Source organism: Eucyclogobius newberryi, unplaced genomic scaffold (assembly GCF_026437365.1).
Source record: "Eucyclogobius newberryi isolate DKJ021-1_F unplaced genomic scaffold, fEucNew1.0.hap1 SCAF_144, whole genome shotgun sequence".
Taxonomy (NCBI): domain Eukaryota; kingdom Metazoa; phylum Chordata; class Actinopteri; order Gobiiformes; family Gobiidae; genus Eucyclogobius; species Eucyclogobius newberryi.
Window position 1 is genome coordinate 174,326 of NW_027315773.1, and position 14,538 is coordinate 188,863.

Genomic DNA, 14,538 nt, shown 5'->3' on the forward strand with positions numbered 1-14,538 from the left:
GTAATTGTTGCGGAAGTACGGCCGTTCGATCGTCGTCTTCTCGTGGCAGGTCGGCGGTGGGTTTAAGAAGTTGGGTCAGCCAGACTGGACCGCGCTACGAATCGCGGTGGTCTTTGGTGGCATGGTGGCTTTAACTCTTACCTTAGAACCAGTGGGTAGCGGGTTTGATTCCATTTTGCGTTTGCTTTGGATACTTTTCTTCCGGCAAACAATGTACCTCACGATCTTTTTTCGAGCCGCGCCCTTGAATCGTACGTATCTGTCATAGAATTTCTTTACGTGGCTTTTACGAGGTGAGAACAAATAATCTGCTTCTTCTGAGAGCCCACACATACAACTGCTGTGATTGGTCGAATCCACCTGTCATTCACTCAGAGCAGGGGGTGAGCACAGGAAGAAACGGGAGTGTGTGTGTGAAAAATGCTTCAAGAATCAATGAGTGATGATTATTATATGATTATTCAATACAGTTAAGTGATTCATATCCGATATGCTTCAGTTTAGGGCGGAAGGGGGCGGGTCTAATCAGAAATAAAGGTGAAATAATGAGGAGACAAATGTGTGTATCTATTGTGGAGGGTTAACGACGCTTTTCATTGTTCAAGTGACAAATAAATGACATGAAACGCACTAGGACGATGTGAGTTTGGATCCATTTAGGCTTTTTTCATGCGTCGCAACACGAAGTGGACTTAGTAGAATACGCAAGCTGCATAAAACAGAAAAGCGTTAGACCGTAGAGCCACATATGTTAGCCACAGAATCATGAAGTATATGTATTGTCTCCAGGTGCTGGGTTTTCCACCTCAGATTCAAATACATTTTCCTTCATTTATTTGGCTTTGACCCTGGATTGTTTTCCAGACCTGTTGAGACGTATTGTCAGGTCGCTCAAGATGTAAAGAGTCAAATGTGCTCGACATATTTCCCTACGTTATCTTCTTCCGTTGCGACTTGAAAGCAAAAAAAAAGACCCCAAAACTCAGACTTATCGACAAACCATATTGATCCACGAGGGAAATCACTCGGACACGATAGAAACACAAAAAAAAACATGAAAAACATTACATTTTCTGTCCGATTTGTGTCGTTCAAGGTTCTTTTTGTAGATATTTCTCGTTGTGATTCTTGCGTTTCTTTTTGCATTTCTCAGTTTGGTCGTTTTTTTCAGAATTTGTCATCTAAGTTGCAATTTTCGCTGTATTTTAGGCGGAATTTCCAGTTACACTCTGGCAAGATCTGTTGTGTTATCGGATATATGAAGCTTTGCAGTAGCAGTACAGTATATAGTACAGTAGTAGTGTTTTTACAGGACTTTTAATCTTTGTAGTGTTGTAGATATTTTTCGTACCAAGTCTAGGTTCAAGCTTGTTGTTGCATTCTTCTTCTGCATTTCACCCAAACTGTCAGTCAACTCTCGAGCCGATCATGGTTTAACCCGTCATACTCTCCGTTTAAACCACTTCTCTTCATTATAACAGACATTCCCTGCACCCTGTCCCTTCCGCCGCTACAGTCTGTGCCTTGGATATTTGTGATGGAGGCCGGTACATAACAGACCAGCGCTGCCACCCACTTAGCGCTCACTCAGTCATTTGTCTGGCTCCTTCCCCTCTGCAGGCTCACTTCCTCCGCCTGTAAAACGATCACCGGATGGCTACTTGATTTCTCCTTTCCGCCCTTCCGCGTGTCCTGTCCGCTTGAGTCCTCCTCTGTCTCAAACCCTCCGCTCTGATCCGTCCCAGCGTAGAATACTCCTTTTATCTCCAATTTTTTTTGCACTCCCATAATTTCGCTCCTTTCCGGGCTCAAATGTGAAATGTGTGCGGGTCTCTAGGGGTAAAGGGGGGGGGCTTAAACACAGAGGATGCTGCGAGGGGGTTTCAATACGCAGGGGGAAGCGACATGAGCTTTATTATTTATTGATTACACATAATGTTTAGGGCCAGAGGATATATAGTGTAGTTAAGACTGGTTGGGAAGTTATATAAGTCTGGAAATGTGCGTTAATGTCATCAGAGTGAACATTTAATCCTTAAAAAGCAAGAAATATTGAATTAAATGAATGAAAATGAATGAAAAATGAAAGAAAAATGAAAGAAAAATGAAAGAAAAATGAAAGAAAAATCTGGCAGCTCCGTTATGGAACAATTTATAATTACAATTATTAAGGTTGTACTTGAAATAATTCACACAACTATTATTTATCAAAGGTTGAGCTGGATATTTGGTGAAGAAAATGTTTATTGTCAATTATTGGTGATGGTTTGTTATGCTTTTTTTTTTTTAAATTATGGCTAAACTCCAGCAGAATCAGCACCTAACACACTGTAATTTTCATTTCAATTGCACTCGTTTGAGAATTAAATATTGGCCACCACATAAAAATGGATGCTAACTTTGTGAATCGCTGCGGTGCTGCTGATGTGGATGGGCGGAGTCCACAGGAAGGAATGTGTTCCAGGATCAGATTCATTTTTCTACTGTCAGAATCTGCTTTAACTGCTCCAAAATCTGCACTTTGGCTAATGTAAAACAGGAGTCGGGTGGATCACGGTGGTCCTCGGATCAATGCACCTCAGAAAGCAAAAGTATGTATAATTGAACCAAAGTACGACGTGACGTATTTGGCGTTTTGTAAGTCTTGACGAAGTAACTGAACAAAAGAACAAAAGAAAAGCAAAAAAACTAAACTAAATTATAATGTTTGAAGGTAAAACTATTTATTTTTGCGCTACACTTAGTTATTAATATAGATTTTTGTATTTTCTATTCATCTGAACTGTACTTTGCAGCACTGGAATCATTCGGTTCTCTTATATTATTTTCGTTGTTTCAATAGATGGTTTTGTTGACCAGGCTCTGATATAATATAATATATATATATATATGATACAGAATGTGCACAAATGTCATTTCCTTCAAATAATTGCTCTTTTTCTTGGTAACAGTGTCATTACTATTGGGTCAGTGGCAACAAACTGTAAAATGTGTTCTTTAAAGGTGCACTGTGTAACCTTTCTGGTCGCTATGTTCCAAAGCATGGCCTTATCTCCATGGAAACGAGCAGATAATACCACCAGGCCAAGTTACTCTTAAACATTAAGAAGGCATGTATGTTTTTTTAGCAATAAAACACATGTAAAATAACAAATGCAAGAAGGATATCGTATGCTTATAATGCCATATTGTGGGAAATTTCACAGAAAGAAATACCATCTCCATGGAGACAAGCAGGTGACAGACCCAGGCACTGGAGAAGTCCCCGTAGTGACCTCATCGTGTGAAATGTGTCGATGATCTGCAGCCGAATGCGTACAACTTATCACCGGTTGAATGTCGGTGAAATGTACCGAACATGCAGGATTATAGGGCACGTATCATCCCGTGTTCAGCTGTCTCTCAAGCTCCTGCTCGGCCCCGCCCCCCGCCCGCCCCGGTGCTCCTGGCCCCGCCTGCGTTGCGTGATCAGACAGGCTGCGGGGCCCCTGGTGCACCGGCTGACTCCAGTCCTTTTCAATGGGGTCTTCCGCTGTCACATTCACGGCCACTGCCCCGGGATATCTACACAAACACAGATCAGAGGCATACCACAACCTCCGCTGCACGTGCACACACACACACACACACACACACACATGCACACACTAACAAATGGGACAGGAGGGAGCGGGAGAGGGGAGAGGGGGATAGCCCAAACCGGAGGCACGCTTCTAGACTTGTGGATGAGGCAGAAAAGCCATTATGGATTGTTATGGTTGGCTGATCGCTCTCATTCAAAGGCTGAGCTGCTCACAAAGCCGCGCAGGCAGGGGCTGGAATAATGGCTGCATGGGCTCTTCCCCCCCCTCCCGCCGGTGGGCATGGGGCGGACTTTGGGGGGACGTGACCGGGACGGCGCTGGGACAACACCGAGTTACGGCTCTGGGAAGATGTGCCCGAGGAGGGGTTTGTTCAGAGGGGTCAAAGGGTCGGACAGGAAGGAGCTGGTCATGACTGTGAGAAGGACTGGCCGGGGTGATTGTGTCACAGTTTTGCATTGAATTCTGTCGATCCAGAACAAGTTATTTCTATTTGAAGAGGATCTGGAATGTAAACGTTCATTTGGCATAAAGAGGTGACGTGTGTACAGTGGTTAAAGGCACCGTGTGTAGGTTTCTAGAGGCGTCTACTGCACAATTTCATGGAAATATGGAGTTAAAATCTTACTTTGGGAACAGTTTTTATTTAGTGCAATAAAACCATTCCAAAAAAAACAAAATAAATGCTTTTTACACGTTCATTCTGCACCTTTAACATATAGATTTTTTCTTTCAGTGTTGGTTATTCCTTGTCCTCTGGACAGTTACACATTCGTCAAAATAAAATAATCACAATGTCACATTCATCATTTTCAATACTGTTTACATTCAATAATAGTCAATCGTCACTAACAACAACCTGTGCTGGACTTGCAACCGCTTTAAACATGTTAAGGACTTTAATATCTTGGTCTTGAGAGACTGAACATCCTGAAAACCTAACAATTCTTATAGTGAACTATACTTTTCATTTTCGTGACCGAGAAACGTAGAAGATGTCAGAAAATATCAAAGATGAGGGATTATGCGTGTGTCGTTCCTGTCTAAACGTGGCAATTCATGGAAAGTACATGTGTATTTGAAGTTAATGAAATTCCCAAATGCCCCAAATTAAATAATTAGATGGAAAAGATGACGCGATAAAGTCATTATTCCAGTTCTTTGAGTAGAAAATATATAAGCATCAGTTCCACGTTTCCAGTGGCACTAATATGAAATGTGGAGGAGACGAGCGGATCAATCAGGCCGGAGTTTGTGAATGAATGTGGGTCAGGCTGGAGACGTGCGCGGGCCGTCGCTCATTCACATAAAAGCCACATCTGCCTCGTTTTTTTACAGCGCGGCTCCAGAAATAGCCCGGGGCATGATTTGATTCGGGCGGTATTTATAGGACGCGGCGCGGTGACTTTGGATGATGTTATGTCGCCCGGCTGCGGTGACATTGAGGAGAGTGGCAGTCGTCCATCCGACCGGCTATAAATAGAGCAGGCGGGGGACATTTTTAGACCAAAGTCACATGACGCGGCTCGAGGTGACGCGCGGTCGTGTTTCAGTGTTGGTTTTGTGTTGGGAAGTGAGGAAATGTCAGACTTTAACGCTGTCGTAAGATGTGTAAGTTGATGTTTTCATTAGCGACGACGTTCTAATTTTGGTATTATTTGGCGTATTTATACCTGTTGTACATATAAATGATAGTTTTGTGGAGAAAAAAACAAAAAATCTGTAGAAAATGACAGGAAGTGGTGTTGAAGGCGTGAGAAAATGACAGGAAGTGACATCACACCAGGGACACTCATTCCAGTCAAAGTTTATGCATAAATTACATAAAAGAAACAACTTTTTTGACACCAAAGATTAATTTGAAAAAATGAAGGCGCTCTCATATATTTTATTCTGCATTTTTTTTATTAATTTATCTATGTATTCATTTACTTTTAAAGAGATGAGTTTTTGCCCAGTGTTTGCTGGCTAGTTTCCAAGTGTGATGTCATCAATTACAAACAGGAAGTGAAATTACAGCCTCTACTAAGTTAAAATAACCTGCTGTGAACCGGTTGAGCTGATTAACATTATCTAGTCACACATCAGATCTGCGGAAAGTCGACTCCACTCATTGTAAACACGTTTTTGAAGACATGTTTTCGCGATAACACATCTGTACTTAAAAAAACGACCAAAAATATGATTAATGATGCGGAAAATCTCTGTCAAAGCATCAGAAAGGTGATAGAACGCCCACTCGAAATGATAAATAAAGGTTAAATTGCACAATTGTTCAAACCAATGTATTCCCCCGCCCCCCGTTCCCATCACGGCCTGTTTGACTGCACAGTATCATCACTTTCAGTCCAAATGATCCCTCGGCGTGGCCTTGTCTCCACGGCGACGTCCCAAAACACCCCGAAGAAACATTAGCAGTCATTTCCTCGTATTGTGTCCGATTCGAGCACATTTGACAAACGTTTCCACTGCACTTCTGAGTCCTTTTTCCGCCCGAGCGACGTAAGCCAGAGATATTTTTACACTTCAAATGTTTTGTCAGCTGATAGCTTAAATATAGCCGGGGGGTTACGTAACGCGTCTCTCAAAATGTACATTAATATTTGATACGCCATATTTGATTTCCGCTGTGGATAAAAATAGGGAAAAACAAATCTCGATGTCGGCTCCAGGTCCATTATAGTTCCATGACTTTTACTCTCAAACGGAAATAAACGCTCGACTCAAAATGGATTTCTATTCGCTGCGAGGACACGGAATACAGAGCGGTCCAAGTTTAACACAGAAAATACATCTGGAATTGATTAAAATGCATTTGAATATTCAAACAAAATATATATCTAATATGATGCATTTTCATTTATTTTCATATTAAAATCACATGATGCTTCGATACAACAAATCAGATAAAAAACTATAGGTAACATTATTATTATATGGAATTTCAAATGACATGAAGCATTTTTCTAATCGTATTTACCGTATTTTCCGGACTATAAGTGGCACCTTTTTTCATAGTTTTGGCCGGGGTGCGACTTATACTTATATTTATACTGATATACTTATACTCCGCAACGACTTATATGTGATATTATTTGTTATTTTCACACTTGCAACCGCATTTCATACTCCAGTGCGACTTATATATGTTTTTTTCTTCTCTATTATGCATTTTTGGCTGGTGCGACTTAAAATACGGTATACATAAAATTACTTTCAGGCTGGTACTTTTTCAAATTAGGTCAACTTTTACTCCGCCCAGTTGTGACCTGTTGTATGAAAAAGAGGCATATGTAATGTTGATCTGACACTAGGGGGTGGAATGTGTTATTTGGGGTCCGTTTAGTTCGTGTTATGCCCCCCATAGTTTCCCTTTAAGGATTCAGGGCTCTGTGTTCTTATGGCTTAAAGTAGAAGTAAAGACATTTTCGACTGTAGTACCGCTTCCTCTTGTACTACTGCGTGACGTTTTACTAGTACTGCAATGTATTCCTCCCGTCTTAACTGTAGCACTCACCCACCGCCGCAGGGCTATATGATTTAATGAGTTTAATTACGTTCTAGTCAAAGTTTGTCTCTGAACGATCTACAAATCTTTCACTTGGAAATCACGGTGTTATTTTTAACCATTTTTGAGTAAATTAATCATAATCTGATACATGTGTGTCACGGCGAGAGACTTCAATCATTTCCTGTTGAGTCATTGTGAAGAATCTGAATATGGAGCAGCAAAAGGCTCAAAAAAGAAACAAATGTGTGATTACGGTCCCATAAATAACCCGTTTGTGTTCCTGAGCCGTGACCTTTGACCCTGCGCGTACCAGGCAGAGTGAAAGCAGAGAGTGAGCGAAAAGATGAAGAAGAATTACATCATTGGACTAAAATATGTCAACTGTGAAGACCAATGACGGGACTCAGAGGAGACACAGAATCACAGCGAGCAGGACTCACAGGCCATGTTGTTGCTTCATGAGGATCAGCTCAAGACCTTTTTATTCAGGCCCTAACCCTAACCTTAACCTTTGGCCCTAACCTTAACCTTAGGCCCTAACCCTAACCTTAACCATAGGCCCTAACCCTAACCTTAACCTTAGGCCCTAACCTTAACCTTAGGCCCTAACCCTAACTTTAACCTTAGGCCCTAACCTTAACCTTAGGCCCTAACCCTAACCTTAACCTTAAGCCCTAACCTTAACCTTAGGCCCTAACCCTAACCTTAACCTTAGGCCCTAACCTTAACCTTAGGCCCTAACCCTAACCTTAAGCCCTAACCCTAACTTTAACCTTAGGCCCTAACCCTAACCTTAACCTTAGGCCCTAACCCTAACCTTAACCTTAGGCCCTAACCCTAACCTTAACCTTAGGCCCTAACCCTAACTTTAACCTTAGGCCCTAACCCTAACCTTAACCTTAGGCCCTAACCCTAACCTTAAGCCCTAACCCTAACTTTAACCTTAGGCCCTAACCCTAACCTTAACCTTAGGCCCTAACCCTAAACTTAACCTTAGGCCCTAACCCTAACCTTAACCTTAGGCCCTAACCCTAACCTTAACCTTAGGCCCTAACTCTAACCTTAACCTTAAGCCCTAACCCTAACCTTAACCTTAGGCCCTAACCCTAACCTTAACCTTAGGCCCTAACCCTAACTTTAACCTTAGGCCCTAACCCTAACCTTAACCTTAGGCCCTAACCTTAACCTTAGGCCCTAACCCTAACCTTAACCTTAGGCCCTAACTCTAACCTTAATCTTAAGCCCTAACCCTAACCTTAACCTTAGGCCCTAACCTTAACCTTAGGCCCTAACCCTAACCTTAACCTTAGGCCCTAACTCTAACCTTAACCTTAAGCCCTAACCCTAACCTTAACCTTAGGCCCTAACCTTAACCTTAGGCCCTAACTCTAACCTTAACCTTAAGCCCTAACCCTAACGTTAACCTTAGGCCCTAACCCTAACCTTAACCTTAGGCCCTAACCTTAACCTTAGGCCCTAACTCTAACTTTAACCTTAGGCCCTAACTCTAACCTTAACCTTAAGCCCTAACCCTAACCTTAACCTTAGGCCCTAACCTTAACCTTAGGCCCTAACCCTAACCTTAACCTTAGGCCCTAACTCTAACCTTAATCTTAAGCCCTAACCCTAACCTTAACCTTAGGCCCTAACCTTAACCTTAGGCCCTAACCCTAACCTTAACCTTAAGCCCTAACCTTAACCTTAGGCCCTAACCCTAACCTTAACCTTAAGCCCTAACCCTTAATCTTTAGTCAGGCTTTTTAAGAACTTCATGTTTTAGGGGCTGATTTGACTGTATGTTGTTGTATGTGTATTGTGCACTGTAAGATTTTTGTGTTGATATTATTTTATTCTGTGTTTTTGTCAAGCACTTTGTGACTTCTGTCTGTGAAAGGTGCTGTACAAATAAAATGTACTTACCGTATTTTCCGGACAATAAGTCGCACCGGAGTATAAGTAAAAGTATATAAGTATAAATATAAGTCGCACCCCGGCCAAAACTATGAAAAAAGGTGCGCCTTATAGTCCGGAAAATACGGTACTTACTAACTTACTTACTTACTTATCCTTTATTTTTACATTATTACATCAGATACATAAAACAATCTGGCCCCTGTCCAGCGTGAACCCCGTCTAAGGCCCAAAGTCACGGGGATAGGATGTAAAAATGGAGGGCTGTAAATTTGAATCTTGCATAAATTACACATCATTCCTACAAAATTGTCTTTCTCAGCTTTTCACCTTGTTAAATTGTTATCTCTGTTGTATTTTTGCTTTATTGGCACCAGTTTACAAGGTCGTCTTCTGTGAGCGCTCACGAATCACTCTCAATATCTTCCTCTGTTATGTCAAAAGTACAAATCCTGACTATAATCGACATAAACCATCGCTGGACAAACTGTTGTCACTGACGATCACGTTACCTAAAGACTTCCTTTATCTGTTTTGCATTGCTCAGTCACACTGCTGACATCAGAGGGTGATGCAATGTCTAAATACTCAGTTGGAAAGTTATTTTAAGTTTAAATATGAAATGCTAATCCCAAAAGACAAATTAAAAGCATAAGAATGCATCATGAGTCCACTTTAAGGCACATACTGTCGTTGTGTCGTCGTGTGTTCATCACTGTGTCCAATTTTAGAACTTTAAAAATACAAATTAACCCTGTCTGTTTTGAAAAGTCTGTAAATTTCTCCAACCACATTCTTCCCTTATTTGTGGAGTTTTTCCAGCTTTGCTCTGGGATTGGTGTTGACTTGTTCTTTGTCTCCTTCAGGAAGTGATGCTGAGTTCAGTCTGATAAACACTGGCTCATTGTGGTGAGTAATAAAACCCACTGCACTGTTTGTTTCTACATCAGGTGTTATCAGAGCAGATTACTCATACGTATGATCCTCCTCAAAGAGCTGCAACACAACATACATGTGTCCTGTTTAGTCCTGTTTAGTCCTGTTTAGTCCTGTTAATCCTGGATTAGTTCTGGTTTAGTCCTGTTTAGTCCTGGTTTAGTCCTGTTTAGTCCTGTTAATCCTGGATTAGTTCTGGTTTAGTCCTGTTTAGTCCTGGTTTAGTCCTGTTTAGTCCTGTTAATCCTGGATTAGTTCTGGTTTAGTCCTGTTTAGTCCTGGTTTAGTCCTGTTTAGTCCTGTTAATCCTGGATTAGTTCTGGTTTAGTCCTGTTTAGTCCTGGTTTAGTCCTGTTTAGTCCTGGTTTAGTCCTGTTTAGTCCTGGATTAGTTCTGGTTTAGTCCTGTTTAGTCCTGTTAATCCTGGATTAGTTCTGGTTTAGTCCTGTTTAGTCCTGGTTTGGTCCTGTTTAGTCCTGGTTTAGTCCTGGTTTAGTCCTGTTTAGTCCTGTTTAGTCCTGGATTAGTCCTGGTTTAGTCCTGTTTAGTCCTAGTTTAGTCATGTTTAGTCCTGGTTTAGTCCTGGTTTAGTCCTGTTTAGTCCTGGTTTAGCCCTGGTTTGGTCCTGTTTAGTCCTGGTTTGGTCCTGTTTAGTCCTGTTTAGTCCTGGTTTGGTCCTGTTTAGTCCTGTTTAGTCCTGGTTTAGTCCTGGTTTGGTCCTGGTTTAGTCCTGTTTAGTCCTGGTTTAGTCCTGTTTAGTCCTGTTTAGTCCTGGTTTGGTCCTGTTTAGTCATGGTTAAGGCCTGGTTTTGCCCTGGTTTATTCCTGGTTGGGCCCTGGTTTAGTCCAGGTTTAGTCCTGTTTAGTCCTGGTTTGGTCCTGGTTTGGTCCTGTTCTAGTCCTGGTTTGGTCCTATTTAGTCCTGGTTTGGTCCTGTTTAGTCCTGGTTTAGTCCTGGTTTGGTCCTGGTTTAGTCCTGGTTTGGTCCTGGTTTGGTCCTGGTTTATTCCTGGTTTGGTCTTGTTTAGTCCTGGTTTAGTCCTGGGTTGGTCCTTTTTTAGTCCTAGTTTGGTCCTGGTTTGGTCCTGTTTTGGTCCTTGTTTAGTCCTGGTTTGGTCCTGGTTTGGTTCGGTCCTGGTTCACTCACAGGTTTGATGGGATGTGTGTGCAAACGTGAATGAAGCCAAACTAAAGATTTCTCACACTAAAGCTAATGATTGTGTGATTGTGTCGTTATTGTGTCGTTATTGTGTCGTTACTGTGTAGTTATTGTGTAGTTATTGTGTAGTTATTGTGTCGTTATTGTGTAGTTATTGTGTCGTTATTGTGTAGTTATTGTGTCGTTATTGTGTCGTTATTGTGTCGTTATTGTGTAGTTATTGTGTAGTTATTGTGTCGTTATTGTGTCGTTATTGTGTAGTCATTGTGTCGTTATTGTGTCGTTATTGTGTCGTTATTGTGTCGTTATTGTGTCGTTATTGTGTCGTTGTTGTGTCGTTATTGTGTCGTTATTATGTCGTTATTGTATCGTTATTGTGTAGTTATTGTGTAGTTATTGTGTCGTTATTGTGTAGTTATTGTGTAGTTATTGTGTCGTTATTGTGTCGTTATTGTGTCGTTATTGTGTAGTTATTGTGTAGTTATTGTGTCGTTATTGTGTCGTTATTGTGTCGTTATTGTGTCGTTATTGTGTCGTTGTTGTGTCGTTATTGTGTCGTTATTATGTCGTTATTGTATCGTTATTGTGTAGTTATTGTGTCGTTATTGTGTCGTTATTGTGTCGTTATTGTGTCGTTATTGTGTAGTTATTGTGTCGTTATTGTGTCGTTATTGTGTCGTTATTGTGTAGTCATTGTGTCGTTATTGTGTCGTTATTGTGTCGTCATTGTGTCGTTATTGTGTCGTTATTGTGTCGTTACTGTGTAGTTATTGTGTCGTTACTGTGTAGTTATTGTGTAGTTATTGTGTCGTTATTGTGTCGTTATTGTGTAGTTATTGTGTAGTTATTGTGTAGTTATTGTGTCGTTATTGTGTCGTTATTGTGTCGTTATTGTGTCGTTATTGTGTAGTTATTGTGTCGTTATTGTGTCGTTATTGTGTCGTTATTGTGTCGTTATTGTGTCGTTATTGTGTCGTTATTGTGTCGTTATTGTGTAGTCATTGTGTAGTCATTGTGTAGTCATTGTGTCGTTATTGTGTCGTTATTGTGTCGTTACTGTGTTGTTATTGTGTCGTTATTGTGTCGTTATTATGTCGTTATTGTGTCGTTATTGTGTCGTTATTGTGTAGTCATTGTGTAGTCATTGTGTAGTCATTGTGTCGTTATTGTGTCGTTATTGTGTCGTTACTGTGTCGTTATTGTGTAGTTATTGTGTCGTTATTGTGTAGTTATTGTGTCGTTATTGTGTCGTTATTGTGTAGTCATTGTGTAGTTATTGTGTAGTTATTGTGTCGTTGTGTCGTTATTGTGTCGTTATTGTGTTGTTATTGTGTCGTTATTGTGTCGTTATTATGTCGTTATTGTGTCGTTATTATGTCATTATTGTATCGTTATTGTGTCGTTATTGTGTCGTTACTGTGTAGTTATTGTGTAGTTATTGTGTCGTTATTGTGTCGTTATTGTGTCGTTATTGTGTAGTCATTGTGTAGTCATTGTGTCGTTACTGTGTAGTTATTATGTCGTTGTTGTGTCGTTATTGTGTCGTTGTGTCGTTATTGTGTCGTTATTGTGTCGTTATTGTGTTGTTATTGTGTCGTTACTGTGTAGTTATTGTGTCGTTATTGTGTCGTTATTGTGTCGTTATTGTGTAGTCATTGTGTAGTCATTGTGTCGTTACTGTGTAGTTATTATGTCGTTATTGTGTCGTTATTGTGTCGTTATTGTGTCATTATTGTGTCGTTATTGTGTCGTTATTGTGTTGTTATTGTGTTGTTATTGTGTCGTTACTGTGTAGTTATTGTGTCGTTATTGTGTCGTTATTGTGTCGTTATTGTGTAGTCATTGTGTAGTCATTGTGTCGTTACTGTGTAGTTATTATGTCGTTATTGTGTCGTTATTGTGTCATTGTGTCGTTATTGTGTCGTTATTGTGTTGTTATTGTGTCGTTACTGTGTAGTTATTGTGTAGTTATTGTGTGTTAAACTGCACAATAACAGAACCACTCGCTCTTCGATTGCTCCATTTCATGTCCTGTATCTGCAAAGACGTTTACCACAGAGAAATAGAAAAAACACAGAGTTGACACTGTGATATTGCCCATGTTCCAAAATAAAGCCAAATGAACAGACTTTGTAGCGCGGCCGGCGGTTCCATCCTTATAAGGAAAAGGTCAAAGGTCACAAGTACCTGTCATAACAAAAAGATTAGGTTCCCTCCATATTTAATCCGACGGTCTCAATGCGGCCAGCTGCTGTCCAACTCGCCGCTCACGTGTTTCCTTCACACTTATCAAACGTCTATTTTGGACCTCACGCCTCCGTCCCGTTCCCCTCGCCCCGCCCTCTGACACCCCCCCACCCTCGTGTCTCTGGACGTCCCGGGGGGGCTACAGGAGATGATGAGGTGATGTCATGCCTCCGCTTCCTGCGAGGGAGGTGAGTAACTGTACACCGCGCGCCCGGAGCCGCGGCCGGACGCGCTGACCTACAGCGAGACAAGGGAAGAGGGACGAGGGACGAGGGGACGGTCCGAGCGCTGACAGTTGTTTTAAACGTGGTTTGCGCTGATGGGGTGTTAAGGCGTGTCGATATGTCCAGGACGGGTCGCCACGGTCGCCAAAACCACGATTTTAACGACTTGGAGAGTTGGAAAATGCCATTAATCTACAAATGAATGAATGGCACAAACGTCAAACAAACGTCAAACAAACGTCAAACAAACGTAACAAACATGTCTTACTTATGTTATGATGTCTTACTTGTTATTGCCCTTGGGTTATTTATACATTTTGATGGATGTATATGTATGTAGATGTACAGTAGATATAAGGCAGCAACACTTTTTATTGATCCTGGTTTGGGACAAATGGTTTCGGTCTTGTGGTCGTTGTCAAATAACAAATAAGATGATGAAAGTCACATACCGTATTTTCCGGACTATAAGTCACACCTTTTTTCATCGTTTTGGCCGGGGTGCGACTCATACTTATATTTATACTTATATACTTATACTTCGGAGCGACTTATATGTGATATTATTTGTTATTTTCACACTTGCAACCGCATTTCATTCTCCAGTGCGACTTATATATGTTTTTTTCTTCTCTGTCATGCATTTTTTGACCGGTGCGGCTTATAGTCCAGAAAATACGGTAGTCCGGAAAATACGATATTATGCATCGCTAAATATGAGCTTTTAAACATGTTAGAGTCAAAAACATCGCTGGACTTGACTTTCTGCTTCATTCACGCGCTTCATCAATCGTGTTTACAAGGAAGCCTTGCTCTGAGGCTCAGAAATCACTCAGTTTCAATTTCCCCTTGAATATTAGAAGTCCTGCAGCGTTCAAGTCCACGATTCATCCTCATTTGCATTTCTGAGCATTTCCGCTGCCAAACTGCATTCACTTCAACTCTGTGCAATCGTGCTGCTTAAAGGGC